General features: G+C 41.4%; 1 protein-coding gene across 1 annotated transcript in view; it reads left to right on the forward strand.

Moving 5' to 3' along the window:
* Nucleotides 1-1,487: 1,487 nt before the first annotated feature.
* Nucleotides 1,488-17,156, forward strand: part of Rga (Regena) — a 63,340-nt gene continuing 47,671 nt past the window's right edge. The window contains exon 1 of the mRNA XM_067779509.1: nt 1,488-2,345. The gene's annotated coding sequence lies outside the window, so the exon portion shown is untranslated. The remainder of the gene's footprint in view (nt 2,346-17,156) is intronic.

Below are 17,156 nucleotides of genomic sequence, written 5' to 3' on the forward strand. Positions count from 1 at the left end.
GTCATTGGTGCCGTATGTCGTATCGCTGTATCCGTATCCCTAACGTAATCAGCTGTTTATTTATCGTTACGACGGTAAACCAAAACCCAATTGGTTGGCTACGATACGGTTACGACCTTAGCGGCACCAATAATCGATTGCATTGATTCTCATAAGAGCCTTCAGCGATTTACAACCAGATTGGCTGAATTTTGTGTGTGTTAGTGCAGTCGGGTGGCTTCGTGACACAGTATTTGTTGTCGGCTACACGTTGATGAAAATCAAAAATTTTTGATTTTTTCATTTGACGCTAGCTTATTTGATAGTCGCGGGGTGTGATTAACAAAACGCAGTGTTGTATTTAGTTTGTGTCGACATTCAAAATGAACAAGTGCGCGGAAGAACAGCAATTCATATTAAAATTTATTGAAAATTACAATGTTTAGCAGCTTTATGGAATGTAAAGCTTTTATTATTATTTAATAAAATTTTTATTAATTTTTTTATTATTTAATAAAACTGCTGTAGTTGCAAGTAAAAAAAGTCATCATCCGATGACGACATATTCACGTCCGAACGCTACGGTTTCTCAATGAAAATGTTGATTGATGGCTTTTTATTTGATAGTCGCGGGGCAAGCGTCAAATACCCGACACGCACACATACAAAAACTCAGTCAATCTGGTTGTAAATCGCGGAAGGCTTTAAGGTTGGTCGAATCAGCTGTTATAAGGTTACCCATACGGTTACCGATAAAGCACCAATGTCTGCAGCTTAAAGCTGGTTTGGTGGTGGTTTTGGTTTACCGTCGTAACGATAAACAGCTGATTACGTTAGGGATACGGATACAGCGATACGACATACGGCACCAATGACTCTGGCTTTATGCACACTGTTTTGCGGAATAACCCTCATTTGAGCGCATTCCTCGCATTCCGCCTGCCAATGCAAACCATATAACTGATCTATACACGCTTTAGACGTTTTCTCACTAAAAGAAACACGGGAAGAACACAAATGGTTAAACAAAGTATCACGATCTTAGTGCAGGGGCCCTATTCAGTAGCTGTGAGTTTTAAAATGTACACTTTTTCTTCATATAATTTGTATGAAAGAAAAATGTACATTTCAAAACTCATAGTTGCTGAATAGGGCCTCTGATTATAAATATCAGTTTCCTCTAGTTTTTAAAGCCAAACTTACAATTTTACCAAAAAGTAGTTTGTATTTGTGTTATTATTCTATTTTTTATCATGATATTTTTTATCAGTCAGTACATTTTCCTGGTATGGATTGGTATCTTTATGACTATGCGCTATTACATTTCAATAATGTATTTATATATCCCCTTTGCTTTTGGCATTAAGTATAATTCTATCTCCGCCCGCATCAATTTTGCACATATGTTTTAATCATTTCAGGTTTATCAAATACAACTCTGTACTCGTTGCTTCTTGGTTTTTATTCAGCACGAATTCAGCCACTCGATATTTTTACGGCCGTGGTGTTCGTGTGTCGCCATTGTCGTTTCGCAGAGTGTTAGAAAATTTGTGTGAAATATTGAAATCAATTTTTTGTGGAGAAAAAAGTGTGAAAAGTTCAAGTGTATCAAGCCAGAAAGTGCATTTTCTGTGCAAATAGTAAGTGAAATATTTATTTCTCTTTTGTGGAAATTGTGAGGCATAAGTAAAAGGACTCGAAATCGGCTGTAAACAGGCTTCTCCAAAAAGCCAATAGGGAAGTGCAAAACTTTCGCCGTCATTTCGTCTTTCTTAAGCACACCAAAAATCATACTCAAAGGTGTTTTTATATACATTAATGAAAGGAATGAGATTTATAAAATAGCTGAAAAATAGGACAAGGAATAACGCCTTTCTTGAAACAGCTACCCAATTGTTTCGACCAATACCATCAATCAAAAAATAACATCTGATCGGTAGTTGTTATACCATCTACATACGTACCTACTACATACCTACGTCTGCTATCGAGAGCTTCCCTGACTTTTGTTGTGTATGTTTGAAATTGATTATTGTGCCAACATACATTTCAAACATAGGGCACGATTGCTTCAGCGCTCGAGCAATTCATTCACCAGCTATTCGTTGAAAGGCTCATTGGAGGTCTATGATATATACGTGTGGTAACATCAACAGAGTCATCAAAAAGCTATTCAAGTTACTGCCATTGAACAAGTAAAGGTATTTAGACCCAGTGTAGCAGTACCGGTGACGTTTTGGCGTACGCACGAACTCCTGCGGAAGACAGGTCACTTGGAATGTTAGATGCGGTGAACGCAACAACAGTGTGTCGATCGTGTAAAAAGCAGCAGCATCAGAGAACAAAGGAGAAAAGGAAATACTTAGGTAAGTAATTGTACATAAATAAGTCAATTCCGAACCATTTTGAAATGTTCATATAAATGAGTGAAAGAACGCTTGAATGTTTTGATCGATATATAAAAAAGAGCGCAAATTTTTGTTTGCAAATAGGTAACTATCGATTAAAAGTGAAATTCTCGCTCCACAAATGCCTGTGCTAACGGTACACAAAAAGTATATCAATGTTTTTGTTGCAGTTATATTAGCAAATCCATTTTCCAAAATTAAGGGGTATGCTAGGGATATGGGAAGCTCTTGCCGCATATAGATGCGGTATACCAGCCTATTCTGCTATAAGGTGGTTGGATTGTAGCTGTTTCCTACGAAAGTCAAGCCTTACCGCGGGAAATATTGTATGCCCCATAACCGGCTGGGGTAAATTACTTCTACGTTTTGTTATTTTTCGTATATTTTGGAAACTAATTTTATTGAAAGGCGATGTTGTTGTTGTAATGATAAGGACACTCCCCGAAGGCCCTGGGGAGTGCTATCGAGTTGATGTTCCTTTGCCGGATGCAGATCCCGTACGTTCCGGTACCAAGCCCGATCATCTCGGGAACGATTTGTTATGACCACATGCGACCTTCTAGAACATCCCGCCCACCCACCCCCTACATCCGTGAGGTCGCCATAGCCTCGGCTGTTAATAAAACAGGATTCGCCACGGATGAGGGGAGGTGAGGTTGAAAATTGGGTTTGGAGAGGCTATGTATTGCGCTGGCACAGACCACTTGAATCCGGTATTTTATTCGCCTCTTACGACAGGCATACCTACCGCGGGTATATTCTAACCCCCTAACCCGCAGGGGGATTGATGATGATTGAAAGGCGATAAAAAGGGTATTTATTTTAAGAGTGAATAAATCAAACATATATAAACATAAAAAACAAGTAAGGAAGGTTAAGTTCGGGTGTAACCGAACATTACATACTCGGTTGAGAGCTAGGGTGGCAACATAAGGGAAAATAACCATGTAGGGAAATGAATCGAGGGTAACCCTGGAATGTGTTTGTATTACATGTGTATCAAATGAAAGGTATTAAAGAGTATTTAAGAGGGAGTGGACCATAGTTCTATAGGTGGACGCCTTTTCGAGATATTGCCATAAAGGTGGACCAGGGGTGAACCTAGAATGTGTTTGTACGATATGGGTATCAAATTAAAGGTATTAATGAGGGTTTTAAAAGGGAGTGGTGGTAGTTGTATAGGTGGTCGCCTTTTCGAGATATCGGCATAAAGGTCGACCAGGGGTGACTCTAGAATGCGTTTGCACAATATGGGTATCGAACGAAAGGTGTTAATGAGTATTTTAAAAGGGCGTGGGTCTTAGTTCTATAGGTGGACGCCTTTTCGAGATATCGCCATAAAGGTGGACCAGGGGTGACTCTAGAATGTGTTTGTACAATATGGGTATCAAACGAAAGGTGTTAATGAGTATTTTAAAAGGGAGTGGGCCTTAGTTCTATAGGTGGACGCCTTTTCGAGATATCGCCATAAAGGTGGACCAGGGGTGACTCTAGAATGTGTTTGTACGATATGGGTATCAAATTAAAGGTATTAATGAGGGTTTTAAAAGGGAGTGGCGGTAGTTGTATAGGTGGTCGCCTTTTCGAGATATCGGCATAAAGGTGGACCAGGGGAGACTCTAGAATTTGTTTGTACGATATGGGTATCAAATGAAAGCTGTTAATGAGTATTTTAAAAGGGAGTGATCCTTAGTTCCATAGGTGGACGCCGTTTCGCGATATCGCCATAAAGGTGGTACAAGGGTGACCCTAGAATTTGTTTGTACGATATGGGTAACAAATGAAAGGGGTTAATGAGCATTTTAAAAGGGAGTGGGCCTTTGTTCTATAGGTGAATGCCTTTTCGAGATATCGCCATAAAGGTGGACCAGGGGTGACTCTAGAATGCGTTTGTACAATATGGGTATCAAACGAAAGGTGTTAATGAGTATTTCAAAAGGACGTGGGGCTTAGTTCTATAGGTGGACGCCTTTTCGAGATATCGCCATAAAGGTGGACCAGGTGTGACTAGAATGTGTTTGTACGATATCGGTATCAAATTAAAGGTATTAATGAGGGTTTTGAAAGGGAGTGGTGGTAGTTGTATAGGTGGTTGCCTTTTCGAGATATCGGCATAAAGGTGGACCAGGGGTGACTCTAGAATGCGTTTGTACAATATGGGTATCAAACGAAAGGTATTAATTAGTATTTTCAAAGAGAGTGGGCCTTAGTTCTATAGGTGGCCGCCTTCTCGAGATATAGCCATAAAGGTGGACCAGGGATGACTCTAGAATGTGTTTGTACGATATGGGTATCAAATTAAGGGTATTAATGAGGCTTTTAAAAGGGAGTGGTGGTAGTTGTATATGTGAAGGCGTTTTTCAGATATCGACCAAAATGTGGACCAGGGTGACCCAGAACGTCATATGTTGGATACCGCTAATTTATTTATATATATAATACCACGAACAGTATTCCTGCCATGATTTAAAGGGTTTTTTATTTCGCCCTGCAGAACTTTTTCATTTCATTCTACTTAATATGGTAGGTATCACACCCATTATACAAAGTTGTTTTCTAAAGTTATATTTTGTGTCAATAAACTAATCCAAATACCATGTTTCATCCCTTTTTTCGTATTTGGTATAGAATTATGGCATTTTTTTCGTTTTTCGTAATTTTCGATATCGAAAAAGTGGGCGTGTTCATAGTCCGATTTCGGCCATTTTTTATACCAATACAGAGTGAGTTCAGATAAGTACGTGAACTGAGTTTAGTAAATATATATCGATTTTTGTTCAAGTTATCGTGTTAACGGCCAAGCGGAAGGACAGACGGTCGACTGTGTATAAAAACTGGGTGTGGCTTCAACCGATTTCGCCCTTTTTCACAGAAATAAGTTACCGTCCCAGAATCTAAGCCCCTACCAAATTTCACAAGGATTGGTAAATTTTTGTTCGACTTATGGCATTAAAAGTATCCTAGACAAATTAAATGAAAAAGGGCGGAGCCACGCCCATTTTGAAATTGTCTTTTATTTTTGCATTTTGTTGCACCATATCGTTACTGGAGCTGAATGTTGACATAATTTACTTACATATATACTGTAAAGATATTAAATTTTTTGTTAAAATATATTCTGTGCTGGCAAACGGTGCCAACGGGGTTAGGGACTAAGAGTCTGTTTCGCTGACCTACACGATTGCTGCCGGAAAATAGGGGGGGGGGGGGGGGGGGGGAGAAGACGGGCGCAGGGGCTGATGCTCAGCATTGCTACCGACTCTACTACGGAGAAGGTAGTTATGAGTGGTAGCAGCTGTTTGAGTTGTTGGCGTCGCGGGGCGCGAGCAGCAGCGGGTACTAGTTGTGGTTTGCTGAGCAGCTGGGCTGCTAGAAGGTAGTGGGGGGGGGGGGGCGCTAAGGCGTAGACTACGGGACGCCCTTGGACGTGAACAGCAAGGAGCCACAAAAGATTTATAAAATTTACGTGGACGTCGGGTTTTGGGATCAACCCATAACAACCTGTCCGATGCAACCATCCCTTACACGAGACACACTGAACAGAGTATGACCGTCCTAAAAAGATTCTTTTCCGGCAGATGCAGCAAAACCATTTCTCAGGCCCGGGGTCAGGAGACGGACCCGGAGTGGATTCGATACCTTTCCGGAGCAAGAGAATATGGAGCAGTCCCGCTGCAAGGAGCTGCTGGGAGGATGACAATTTGTGGGAGGTTCGCAACAAATTAAATGGGGTTACACTGAAATAACAGTCCTTGGTCGAGAAAAATCCCGCGTCCTCCGGTACATAGAACCGACTGCCATGGGAAGCGATGATGATGATGATTTTTTATTTTATTTTTATTTATTTATTTATTTAAAGTCGACGCAAACACAAAGCGGTCGACTAATTATTGTAATAAACAGATATATATCGTTAGCTTAATGTGAAAATGTGCTAAGTCACTTTTTACAAATTTTACAGGAGACGAGAAAAGCTGAATAATTTTTGAAATAACCTTTTTTTTTCAAAACTGTGAATGAGCATACCTTAGTTGCATTGCTTTTGAGTGTAGAAGCATTGAAAAAAATAAATAAAAATCATGTATGCTAACCCAGCAGCTATTTTATGACAGTACAATTTCCTCACTCAAAACAAATTTTTTCTCCTGACTTAGCACTTTTTACTCAATATCCCTGCAGTCAAAAGCCCAAGTAGTCAGCAAACATTCTAGTTCATTGACTATAATTTTGTGGCGTTATTCATAATAGTTAGTGTATGAGTAGTTAATTGACTAGAATTTCTGGCGTTCATCATACTAGTCAGATTTAGAATGGTTCATTGACTATAATTTTGTGGTGTTATTCACAGTAGTTAGTATTTGAGGAAATGTGCGAGTGCCTTCTGTAGCCAGTTTGCAATGCATACTTCAGCTGACAATGCTGCATATCGTCCAAATCAACGAAAAGGCCAAGCCTTCCATATCAATAGTCTCAGACGGAAAACCTATGCCAATGCCAAAACCCCTTGGCCATGAGGGCATCAGCAGCCTAGCATATTTTTTCTACTTGTCGTTTAAAGCCTTTGCAATTCCAGATTAACGGATAATGGTAAGGATAGGAAGACCAAAGACCGGAAACCCAGCCAGGCTAATTTATAAAATTTCAAGTAATTTTTCAACCCAACTAGGACTAGTATATTAACTAGTAGGATGCTGATGCAAATATCCACTAGTATGACAACTGGTATTACAATGAAGCATACACTGAGTGGTATGCCAACTGGTATGTTGATAATGAATACACTAACTAGTATGTCACAGTTGGTATGATGTGATGTATATAATAACTAGTATGTCATTTGGTGTAATGCTGGCGCAAAGGCTGACTAGTATGCTAATTGGTATGACATTGATGGGTATGCTGACTAGTATGTCATCTGGTATGATGTTGGTGTATATAATGACTAGACCTTGTTTCAAAATTTTTTGCAATGGTTGGGTTCAGTAGACGTAACACCAGGGACTTTAAGGACCCTTCGACGTTGAAGGCACTTTATATATCCTTGGTTGTTGTTGTTGTTGTTGTAGCGATTAGGTTACTCCCCGAAGGCTTTGGGGAGTGTTTTCGATGTGATGGTCCTTTGTCGGATACAGATCCGATACGCTCCGGTAACACAGCACCATTAAGGTGCTGGCCCGACCATCTCGGGAACGATCTATATGGCCACATTAAACCTTCAGGCCATCCCTCCCCACCCCCAAGTTCCATGAGGAGCTTGGGGTCGTCAGAGCCTCGTCTGTTAGTGAAACGGGATTCGCCGCTCGAAGGTGAGGTTGACAATTGGGTTGGAGAAGCTATATATTGCGCTCCACAACCCCTTGAATCCCCTCCTTATCCGTGGTCGGAAGTGGTCTTGAATATTGCTCAATAATATGGAATCCTTTCTATGAATCTAACTCCTATAAAATTGAGAGTTCAAAAAATGTTTACAAGAATTTCTTTACGTATGCTTCACTGGCCAGACGGCCTCCCATCATGTACAAGCAGGCACAAATTGATTGTTCTTCAGGCTTTGCATGACAGAAGAACTTTTATCTCACTCATGCTTACCTATAATGTAATAAACTTTAGCACGAATTCCACTGATTTATCTAATTTGTTCATCCCATATATTCCACTGCGTGATCTTCGGCATAATAGATTATTTATCGAAATAACTCATAAAACGAATTATGCTATGAATGAACCTATAACTAGGACTATACACCTAGCAAATCGATTCAGTAGTGTTATTAATTTTAATAACAGCTTATATAAGTTTCAACTTGAATTGTTTTCTATTTTTAACTAGTCTGTAAGAAAGCATATAGTTATCGACATGTAAGAATTGAAGTAGATTATAGTCAGCGCAAAGCATTTATCATACACCAAAGACATGTCTCAATTGGGCAAATCCAATTTCAAGGGGTTGTGTTCGCAACCCTCCCAAAGGGGTTGCCAGCACAATATATAGCTTCTCCAACCCAATTGTCAACTCCCTAACCGTGGCGAATCCTGTTTCATTGACAGCCGAGGCTCTGGCGACCCCAAGTTCCTCATGGAAATAGGGGGTGGGGAGGGCGGTATGGCCTAGAAGGTTTAATGTGGTCATATAAATCGTTCCCGAGATGGTCGAGCTAGTAGTACGTTAATAGTGCTTTGTTACCGGAACGTACCGGATCTATATCCGGCAAAAGGCCATCAACATCGGTAACACTCCCCAAAGCCTTCGGGGAGTGTCTTTATCATTAATACAACAACAACAAGAGAGCATGTACTTTTAAACTGAATGAATTAAATAAACGCGCGCACAAAGAAATGACTAGTAATTCAGATTGATATTATTGACAGGTTGACTTAGCACATTTTTTTAACAGCTGACGACTTAGCACATTTACACATGTTGTTTATTTATTTATTTATTATTACGGTCTTTAAGACCTAGTTTAGGTTAAAATAAGAAATTAAACATAACTACTCATGTCACATTTAGTGACGTACAATATAAAAACAATTTTTCTTTGAACTTACTAATATTTTCACAGTCTTTCAAATCAGAAGGTAACTCATTATACATTTTATACCCTAAATATTCAAGAGACCTTTTGGCGAACTCAGTTCTTATTCTAGGCAGTCTTATATTATTGCAATTTCTTGTTCCATAATTGTGGATTTCATGATTATAATGTATTTTACTACTCAGGTAATTCGGTAACATTCCTAACCTAAGTTGGTGTATAAATTTCAATGTGAAATAACTAACTGACTGTTTAATACTAAGCCAGTTTAATCTATTGAGCATTACAATTTTTGGCGTTCTTGGAGGACATTTTAAAATAAATCGCATTGCCTTGTTTTGCTGTATTTGAAGTTTCTTAATATATATATCATTACTTAATAGCAGAATAGTAGGACAATAAATAAAGTGTGGTTCAATAATTGAACGATATACCAATATTTTATGACTTTGACTGATATGTTTACATGTTCTATACATGAAGCCTATTTTCTGTGCAATTTTCCTTTCCAGATAAGTTACATGCTCTCCAAAATTTAGATTATCATCAATCAAAACTCCTAAATACTTAATTTTGTCTACTCTTTGGATTTCCATGTTTTTTACCTTCAGCGTAATATTATTTAAACTATTGTTACTTATGATATTGGTGTTTTTACAAAATATCATGAACTTAGTTTTTTCGACATTTAATTTCAGTTTTCTAAGGCATAACCATTTGTATAGCGAGTCCAGGTCTTCTTGTACTTTCAGCATGGCACATTCTGCATATTTTTCACTTATGATAAGCAATGCATCATCCGCAAATAGACGTATTTTACAATATTTTAAGCATCTTTTGATATCATTGATATACAATGTAAACAATATTGGCGCCAAGACCGAGCCTTGTGGTAAACCAATGTTAACATCCACCACTGATGAAACCTCCTTTCCAATTATCGTTCTCTGTTTTCTGTCACCCAAATAACTCCGGAACCATTCCAAAGTCTTTCCTCTTATACCAATTTTAAACATAACGTCCAATAGCTCAGATCTATTGACAGTTTCAAAAGCCCGTTTTAAATCCAAGAAGACAGACACCGTAAATTTTTTGTCCGCCATGTCTTCTTTCCAATCTGCAATTACCATATTCGACGCTGTTTCACAAGAATGGCTCTTCCTGAATCCCGATTGTTCTGGGATAATCACATTGCGCTTCTCTAAGTATGCCACAAGTTGATCCTTCACCACTGTCTCCATAATTTTTTCATCTGTAGGTAACGTGTTAATTGGACGTAGTTCCTCAGGTTTCATTGTATTTTTTACTTTTTCAACAGGTATTATTGTTGAAATTTTCCAGTAACTAGGTACAATACCGCTGTTTAAGGATTCGTTAATTATGTCTTTGTAGAAATTAGCAGTATATGTCATGGCATCTTTAACGACACCCTCCAATAAAAGCTTGTTGCCGCCATATTTGTTTTTAAGTGATTTTGTGATAATAATAATATCGTCCACTACAATGTCAGTAAATTTAAATGTTTCAAATGGATTACTATGATTTGCGCTTATTTCATCCCCATTTACAATTTCTTCCATGCTATCATTAATTTCAACAATACTTTGTATAAAAAAGTTATTTAGGGCATTAGCTATATCATATTCATTTTCCAGGCATTCACCGTTAATTACAATTTTAGTGATATGTTTTTTAACATCATTAAGCTCGCCGAGGTCTTTTAGACACTTCCACATACGTTTCATATCGCCATTGTTATGATTTACTCTATCTTCCATGTATTTCTTTTTTTTATAAATTATGGTTCTTTTATATATTTTCTTAATGACGTTATATTCGTCCCAAAATCCAGTATTTCGAGCAGTTTTGTTGTTGTTGTTGTTGTAGCGATTAGGTTACTCCCCGAAGGCTTTGGGGAGTATTATCGATGTGATGGTCCTTTGTCGGATACATATCCGATACGCTCCGGTAACACAGCACCATTAAGGTGCTGGCCCGACCATCTCGGGAACGATTTATTTGGCCACATTAAACTTTCAGGCCATCCCTCCCTCCCCACCCCCAAGTTCCATGAGGAGCTTGGGGTCGCCAGAGCCTCGTCTGTTAGTGAAACGGGATTCGCCGCTCGAAGGCGAGGTTGACAATTGGGTTGGAGAAGCTATATATTGCGCTACACAACCCCTTGAATCCCACACACATCATTGCCCACAGCATGTAAAAATGAAAAATTTAAATATTTTTTTTTGTGATCGATGTATTTTGAATTCAGTTTTAAAACTGCATTAAAATACAATTTTTCAAAAAAGGTCACTTAGCACATTTTCACCTTAATCTAACGATATGTAAATACAGAGCCGTCCTTAAAATTAAAAAGTTTAAAAGAGGTACATAGAAAATTAGTATGTTATAAAAATTTGACATCAAATTGTATAAGAAAAAATAAAATTAAAATATCAGGCTAAACCTAAGAGTATAGCAGTATGCAAAGCGGCAAACGAACATTCAAAGGCAATGCAGTTATACAAATCATTGCAACGCGAGCACCAATGACACAGGGGACATCACATTGTATAAGAAAAAATAAAATTAATATATCAGGCTAAACCTAAGAGTATAGCAATATGCAAAGCGGCAAACGAACATTCAAAGCCAATGCAGTTATACAAATCATTGCAACGCGAGCACCAATGACACAGGGGACTATTTCTAGCAAAATTTTGCCGGCATAGAGGTAAATGAAAAGGCACAAAATGTCTGGAGGCACTAGCAGGAACAGCAAAATTTATTTGACTGATTAGGTCAGGGGAGTCAATCACGCCAATGATGAGCTTGTGAATGAACATAACGCCAAGTAATACTCTACGATTCTCTAGAGATGGCAAATTAATTAGAAGAAGCCTATTCCTGTATGGTGGAAGATGAGTACTTGATTCCCAGTTGAGAACTCGTAATGCAAAAATTAAAAACTGTCTCTAGACGACTCAATCCGATCTATATGGATTCGATAGATTGGAGACCAAACACATGAACAGTACTCGAGAATACGTACCAGCGACGCTTCCCAAGGCAGTCGGTTTTATGTACCGGAGCGACTCGGGATTTTTCCCGACCAAGGACTGTCATTTCAGTGTGACCCCATCTAATTTGTTTCGTCCCTCCCACAAATTGTCATCCTCCCAGCAGCTCCTTGCAGCAGGACTGCTCCATATTCTCTTACTCCGGGAAGGCATCGAATCCAATCCCGGTCCGTCTCCTGGCCCCGGTCCTGAGAAATGGTTTTGCTGCAACAACTCAAACAGCTGCTGCCACTCATAACTACAATCTTCGTAGTAGAGTCGGAAGCAATGCTGAGCAACAGCCCCTGCCCCCGTCTCTCCCCCCCCCCCCCCCCCTCTTTTCCGGCAGCAATCGTGTAGGTCAGGGAAACAGACTCTTAGTCCCTACCTGTTGTTGTTGTTGTAGCGATTAGGTTACTCCGCGAAGGCTTTGGGGAGTGTTATCGATGTGATGGTCCTTTGTCGGATACAGATCCGATACGCTCCGGTAACACATCACCATTAAGGTGCTGGCCCGACCATCTCGGGAACGATTTATATGGCCACATTGAACCTTCAGGCAATCCCTCCCTCCCCACGGTGAAACGGGATTCGCCGCTCGAAGGTGAGGTTGACAATTGGGTTGGAGAAGCTATATATTGCGCTACACAACCCCTTGAATCCCCTTAGTCCCTACCTCCGTTTGCACCGTTTGCCAGCACAGAATATATATGTTTGCGAAATCCGCCCAATGCAGCTCCTGCCTTGGGTGGTGCCACTTCCCTAGATGTTCTGGTCTCCGCGACGGCAACCCCCCGACGGGTTTCATCGCGCCATGTTGCCAGGTCGCAAACCCAAATCATCCGGGTACCCCAATGCTTGCCCAAGGACGCCCAGTCCTAGGGCCACAACAGCAATTGCGTCCTGGCCTTCCCCAACCCAGGCGTAGTCACCCGTCACTTACCCCCAGAGTGGCGACGTCTCCCCTTATGCACTTCAGAGTTCTGCAGTTAAACTGTAATGGACTAACTGGGAAGATTACGGAGATAGTAGATTTCATGAAGCGGCACAACATCCGCATTGCTGCGATTCAAGAGACTAAACTCACAGCAAGATCTGTATTGCAGACCTGCTCTGGGTATAACGTCCACAGGAAAGACCGCGAGAGCGGAAATGGAGGCGGTCTCGCGTTTATCATACACCACTCTGTGCAATATTATACATATATTTGATCCTGGCATCGACCGCAGGGACAATGTCTTAGAACGTCAAGGCCTATCTGTCCGATCAGGCGATGTAAACCTAGAAATCATCAACATCTACATCCCTCCTGCCACCTGTTGCCCCAGTGGATACCGCCCTAATATCAGGGCCTTACTCACTGGCAACAATCGCATTATCTTAGGCGATTTCAATGCCCATCATGATCTATGGCATTCAAACTTGCGGGCGGACAGTAGGGGTGAGATGTTGGCGGATAAAATAGAAGAAACGACGTTCTGCACAATAAACGGAGACGCCCCCACACGTATGGTAGGAAGCTGTCACAGCTCGCCAGATATCTCAATCGTGAGCGCAGAACTCGTAAACTGCGTCAACTGGCAGCCGATGGTAACATTGGCATCCGACCACCTGCCCATACTTATTTTGCTTGAGCGTAACGCCGACTTCATCGTCACTGAAAAACGCACTTTCATAAACTTCAAAAAGGGAAAGTGGGAAGAATATAAATCCTTTACAGACAGCCGCCTATCTGCCCTCCCTATCCCGACTGATGCCCGCCAAGGGGAGCGTGCCTTCCGTAAGGTCATTAAATCCGCCTCGGCACATTTCATTCCCGCCGGGAGAATTCCCGAAATCCGGCCCCACTTCCCGGCGGAGGCCGCAAACTTATCGAGAGAACGTGACCTTATAAGACAGCTTGATCCAGGCGACCCCCAAATAAGGGATATAAACCAACGCATCAGATTGCTTGTAGATGAACACAAGCGGGCGAAATGGGAGGAGCACCTAAGAGGTTGTAACCTCTCTACCGGTGTGGGTAAACTTTGGTCCACCGTAAAGTCCCTATCGAATCGGACTAAGCACACAGACAAAGTTTCCATCGCCTTTGGCGACAAAGTGTTGTCGGACGCAAAAAAATGCGCGAGCGCTTTCTGCCGACAATATATAATGCATCCTACGGTCGACAAAGATAGACGGAGAGCCAATAGACGCGCACATAAACACAAATTCAGCGCGTCACCAATCACCATCACCGCTAAAGAGGTTGAGGACGCCATTGGTCGTGCTAAACCATCCAAAGCAGTGGGCCCAGACGGCATAGCCATGCCGATGCTTAAAAACCTAGGGAAAAAGGGGTTCAAATTTTTAGCGCATGTCTTCAATCTGTCTCTTTCCACCTTTGTCATACCTGAGAAATGGAAAATGGCCAAGGTGGTCCCGCTACTGAAGCCTGGGAAACCAGCTAACATAGGTGAGTCGCATCGTCCGATATCTCTCCTATCGCCAGTGGCAAAGACGCTTGAAGCCATTTTGCTCCCTTATTTCCAAGCAAATTTGCAGCTAGCCCCTCATCAGCATGGCTTCAGAAAACTCCATAGCACTACCACCGCGCTAAATGCCATTAGCACCCAGATAAATTGCGGTTTAAATCAATACCCCCACCATAGAACAGTACTCGTAGCGCTAGACCTATCAAAAGCTTTTGATACGGTCAACCATGGCTCGTTACTGCAGGACCTGGAAGGGTCTACCCTTCCCCCATGTCTTAAAAGGTGGACCGCAAATTATCTGGGTGGTCGGCAGGCATCGGTGCAATTTAGAAACGAAACATCAAATAAAATAAATAAATGTAAGGCGCGATAACCTCCGAAGAGATCTAAGGCCGAGCTTCTCTTCCAATTTGCGTCGTGCTCCTCTTGATTTTTCCCTACATATTGGCCGGATGGGACCTACATGTTTTATGCCGACTCCGAACGGCATCTGCAAGGCAGATGAGTTTTCACTGAGAGCTTTTCATGGCAGAAATACAATCGGAGCGCTTGCCAGACACTGCCGAGGGGCGACCCCGCTAAGAAAAATTTTCTTCTAATTGAAAAATCTTATTTCTAAAATTTTGATGTTGCTTTGCCCGGGAGTTGAACCCAGGGCATACGGTGTGATAGGCGGAGCACGCTACCATCACACCACGGTGGCCGCCATCAAACATCAAAACCAAGGAGAATTAAACAGGGGGTGCCACAGGGTGGTGTCCTATCCCCACTTTTGTTTAATATCTACATATCTTAGCTACCTTCACCACCGGAAGGAGTCACAATCGTTTCCTACGCCGATGACTGCACAATAATGGCCACAGGCCCAGGCCCAAAGATCGATGCGCTATGCAATAAAATAAACGGCTACCTCCCTGATCTCTCCAGTTTTTTCCCCTCGCGAAACCTGGGATTATCACCGACTAAATCTTCCGCGACCTTATTTACAACATGGACGCCCCAAATGTCGACCATTTTGAACATCCACGTCGATGGCACTACGCTACCGACTGTCCTACACCCCAAAATCTTGGGTGTGACGTTTGATCAGGATCTACATTTTGGTGAGCACGCAGCCGCAATTGTTCCGAGAATTCAGAGCCGTAACAAAATCCTCAAATCCCTCGCTGGCAGTACTTGGGGAAAAGATAAAGAAACGCTCATGACTACATACAAAGCAATTAGCCAGCCGATTACGTGCTACGCGTCACCCATATGGTCGCCAAGCCTAAAAATCACCCACTGGAAGAAACTACAGGCCTGCCAAAATACTGCTCTCAGAATCGCCACGGGCTGTCTTCTTATGTCCCCAGAACACCATCTGCATAATGAGGCGAGAATACTCCCCATCAGGGAGAGAAATGAGATGCTGACCAAACAGTTCCTGTTGAATACCCAGAAACCTGGGCATCCCAACAGACATCTGATTGATGAACCAGCACCGCCTAGGGGCTTAAGGAGTCAATCCGTAAGCATTTTGAGGAAATACGGCACCTGAGAACCCAGCCGTATGAAGTGAAAAAACACAAGCAGGTCCTTGGTGAACTCCATAAACAGGCGTCGGACCTTTATGCCGGGAATTGCCCGGTGAATCCAGTACTTAACGAAAATTATCCAAAACTTGCGGAAGAGGAACGCATACTCCCCAGGGAAACGCGTGTCACTCTTGCTCAACTTCTTTCTGGATACTGTAACAGGTTAAACTCTTACCTATCCAGAATCAACCCCGACATACAAAATGTATGCCCCGCTTGCAATGTGTCCCCACATGACACCAACCATCTCTTCAATTGTAATGTGGAACCAACGCCTCTAACACCCCTTTCCTTATGGTCCACCCCTGTTGAAACGGCAAGTTTCCTTGGACTCCCGTTAGAGGATATTGATGACAATTTGTGATCGGTCGCGGCTATTAGGTGGGCCGAGCATTGCTACAACAACAACAACAACAACGTACCATCGAGGTATAAAGGATCTTTGTGAAATAAGGGTCATCAAACTCTTTAGCCCAACGTTTGATAAAACCTAATACACCAGTTGCTTTGTTTATAGTGGTTGAAATATGCATGGTAAAACTTAATTTCGGATCAAAAATAACACCTAGATCAGTTGCAACAGATATCCACTCCAAAGGGTTGCCGTTAAGTATATAAGATGTCAGGACCGGCTTCACACGGTGAAAATGAAATGAGTCAAGATCGGCCCTGAAGCTGATTAAAACAGAACAAGTGTGAAGGTAGATATGTGTAACAAAGTTTAACATCATCTGCGTACATAAAAACTCTAGAATGTAAGATAACCTTTGATAAGTCGTTAATGAACAGGGTAAAAATTAATGGACCCAAATGGCTACCCTGGGGCACGCAATCAAACGACTTTGAAAGATTGTTGTTGAAGAAATTTGCTGAGTCCTATTTTCAAGATAACTTGAAATCCAACTTAATAGAGGCGCTGGAAAGCCCAGAAGATCAAGGTTGTGAACTAAGAGCTCGTGATTAACAGAGTCAAATGCTTTACTAAAGTCGGTGTAAATTACATCTGTTTGTTTGCAATCTAAAAAAACCATTCATAACAAAAGACGTAAATTCAAGGTGATATTAAAGAGCTACACAGGTATTGAAGCTGGTATGTAATTATCTGCTCAAAAGTTTTAGGGATAGCTTA

Source organism: Eurosta solidaginis, chromosome 1 (assembly GCF_040869045.1).
Source record: "Eurosta solidaginis isolate ZX-2024a chromosome 1, ASM4086904v1, whole genome shotgun sequence".
NCBI classification, from domain to species: domain Eukaryota; kingdom Metazoa; phylum Arthropoda; class Insecta; order Diptera; family Tephritidae; genus Eurosta; species Eurosta solidaginis.